General features: G+C 42.6%; 1 protein-coding gene across 1 annotated transcript in view; it reads right to left on the minus strand.

Moving 5' to 3' along the window:
* Positions 1-3,793, minus strand: part of LOC309550539 (uncharacterized protein) — a gene marked incomplete at both ends in the record, with an annotated part of 1,004,737 nt that overhangs the window by 755,510 nt on the left and 245,434 nt on the right. The gene's annotated exons all lie outside the window — the stretch shown is intronic.

Consider the following 3,793-nt stretch of genomic DNA (forward strand, 5'->3'; position numbering starts at 1 on the left):
GATTTGCCTTTGATTTGGAGTATCATCATCCTTTATCTGGCAAACATATGTGCTATTTACGATAAGCAGTATATAATCCAATCTTTTATTCAGAGGAGTCAATTTCTGGATGCATTTGGACTTTTTATAATATTCACGATTTTCATCACTTTATACATTTATTGGTGTATGCGACTTTTATGAGGACTTTCTACGAAACTTCACATTTGGATTTTCATTTAGCGCAGCTTCTTTATAATATACTTTTGGGATGTTTGTCACATTTAAGTTGCAAATAATGTAATAAATACTAAAACGAATAAAGGTTCAGCACTGATCACATCCAGCAGTGCTCAATACGTAATAACATATAAAAGATCATATAGTCCTCATAAATTAGTAAAGAAATCGCCAAAATCAGTCACTGTTCATAACACAGCCAGATATTCCATGTATTAGTGATTCCCCGGTACCTGATGTATGTAATCCGGTATTCACCTTCACCACACCATGCGTGACCCCCTTAAGGATGGGCACTCACCAGAAACACTATGATCATACGCCTGTAAGCATTGGTTGCTTGGACCCTTGACACTCCGGAATATCTCTGTCAGTATCAGATGACCTCCGCATACGAGTACCAGTTAGGGACCAGATCATACCATGAAAATAAAATAGGGGGCACAATAGTGTGATACCGTCTTAAAAGTTTATTTAAACATAACACTCCAAAGTGAATCCCCCAAATCCAATATGCTTACATCAAAAACAGCATTTTCAAGCAAAAATGATAATCCAATGGTTATGGCCGGCTCACCGCTGCTGAATGGTTCTTTCCCAGCTTACTCCATAGGTGAGATCCGGACTCCAGCCACGACTCTTAAGATTACCAAGGAGACAGCATGCCATACAATCCTGTCTCGGAGGTCTATAGACAATTCCTTGGACTTCATGGCTTGGTTTGTGCTCTGACATGCACTGGTAACTGTGGGGCCTTCTATAGACAGGTGTGTGCCTTTCCAAATCATGTCCAATCAATTAAATTCACCACAGGTGGACTCCAATTATGTTGTAGAAACATCTCAAGGATGACCAGCGGAAACAGCATGCACCCAAGCTCAATTTTGAGTGTAATGGCAAAGGCAGTAATACTTATGTACATGGGATTTTTATATATATAAAAGTGTCCATAATCTACTTCAAAATATCCACCGTGCGAGTCAAAAAAGAAAATACTGCAAGACAAGATTTTTTTAAAAGTTCTAAAAAATTTCCCATCCACCGTGTCTTATCGATAACTGGGAGACCTTCTCAGCTCTCCAAACCAAGTGCTCCACCACATGTGTTTTAGGGGGGGGTCACTCACCAGATCCTTGTAGCCATGTAGACCTAAACAGCTTTATAACTTATGCCCATGTTTGGCATGGAAACTGCCTCCAGTGTATTCTCCTCTTTCACTTCCCATATAGAGTCCCAAACTCCCAAAAGGCAATGACAGATGTATAATGTAGTTTGTTTATTAAAATTAATGATTAAAATATAGCCAGTCTATTGCACTTACATGTTGTTGTGCCCAGAGCAGCACCAGCTCAATCAGCCTGCGTTTGCTACAAAACTGCCCTGCCGTTCTCTCTCTAAAGGCTCAGCATGCGTTTCACCTCAACGGTGACGTCATCAACACCCGGAACTAACAGCAGTGACCCAAACTCAATGCATTTTACCAATATAGTGTCCTCAGGAAGTCCCTCAGGGATGCATTTAATAAACGTACTACACTATATATCTATCATTGCCTTTTGGGAATTTATGACTTTCCATATGGGAGGTGAAAGAGGAGAATACACTGGAGACCGTATCCATGCCAAACACGGGCACAAAGGAAGCTGATGTTGGAAACTGTGAAAAGTTTTCTCTTAACCACTTAAGCCCCGGAAGATTCTACCCCCTTCCTGACCAGGGGTTTTTTTGCGATTTTTTACTGCGTGACTTTAACGGACAATTGCGCGGTCGTGCGACGCCGTACCTAAACAAATTTGACGTGCTTTTTTTCCCACAAACAGAGCTTTCTTTTGGTGGTATTTGATCACCTGTGCGATTTTTTGATCATGCGCTATAAACAAAAAAAGAGCGTAAATTTTGCAAAAATAACAATATTTTTCAAATTTTTTTATATGAAATTCCCCCCCAAAAAATGTAGAAATCAAAATTTTTTAACATTTTTGGCCAATTTGTTTTCTGCTACATATGTATGGTAAAAAAAAAAAAAATTGCAAAAAGCGTATTTTGATTGGTTTGCGCAAAAGTTATTGCGTTTACTAACTAAGGGAAATATTTGTCATTTTAGGTGGGTTTTTTTTAACGCGTAATGTCGGCGATCTGCAATTTTTTTGCGGTACTGCGACATTGCGGCGGACAGATCGGACCCTTGACTGACATTTTTGACACTTTTGGGGGTACCAGTGACATTTCTACAGTAATCAGTGCTATACATATGCACTGTTACTGCAAAATTACACTGGCAGGGAAGGGGTTAACTTCATTGGGGAAGGAGGGGTTAAGTGTGTCCCTAGGGGCGTGCTTCTAACTGTGATTGGACATGGCTACTGGTGTAGGAACAGTGATCAACGGTCCTACATAGTAGAACCGTATGATCACCATTTCTACACAGGGGAGAATGACAGGCGGCTTGTTTACATCAGCCGCTTGCCTTTCTCCCTCTGCACTGACGATCGGCGAGTGACCGGCGGACATCCGGTCCGCCGGTCACACGCACGGACTTGCTGGGGAACTAGCCGGGGCGGGAGCGTGCCTCCGCGGGCGCGCGCTCGCCCGCTATTGGCTCCCAAGCAAGTGACAGGCTAGTGACGTATATATACGTCACTTTGCCTGGCCGGGGCTGACTGCCGCCGTATATAGTCGTATAGGCAACTGGTTAATATAGCAAAGAAAAACCCAGCAATGCAAGCACCGATGCACACTTTGCATGGTACACTTTAATTAGACCACAGAAGGGCTTCCAGGAATGGAAAGGACAGTTGGTAAAGTCTGCCCCCCAGGCCAAAGGTTCCCAAACTTGCCCTGTCCAAAATTGCAATTATAATAAAACTTTGTACCTTTCCTGGGTCTATTTCATTCACAGTCACATTTGGAAGTTTGCAAATGGTTTCAGCTAGACATGCTTAAAGTGATTGTAAAGTCTCAGTTTTAAAAAAAAAAAAAAAAAAATAACAAACCTGTTATACTTGCCTCCTCTGTGCAGTTGGATTTGCACAGAGCAGCCTGGATCCTCCTCTTCTAAGGTCCCTCTTTGCAGCTCCTAGCCCCTCCCTTCAGTTGAGTGCCCCCACAGCAAGAAGCTTGGGACACCCGAGCTGCAGCTCTGTCTGTCCATTCAGACACAGAGCTGCAGTCCGTCCACACCCACTCTCTCTCCCGACTGGCTGACTGACTTTGATTGGTTGACTGACTTTGATTAACAGCCACGTGAGCCAATGGTGCCACGGCTGTGTCTCATCCAATAAGGAGGGGGAGGCCTGGACAGCGAGGCACTCGTGAACATTGCTGGACAGAGATCGGGTTCAGGTAAATATTAGGAGGTGCTGGGGAGGCTGCTACACACAGAAGTTTTTTTTTTATCTTAATGCATAGAATGCATTTAGATAAAGAAAACATTCTGTCTTTACAACTCCTTTAATTAACCTGTATGTCAATGTATGTGGACATTGCTTAGTGGCTGCTTGGCATTCCTTAGGACATCTTCATTATTATAATCTTGGCACAGGTTCAGTTTAATAAAGTAACTAGAACATGCTCC

The sequence above is a fragment of the Pelophylax lessonae genome (assembly GCF_965119305.1).
Source record: "Pelophylax lessonae genome assembly, chromosome: 1".
NCBI lineage: Eukaryota > Metazoa > Chordata > Amphibia > Anura > Ranidae > Pelophylax > Pelophylax lessonae.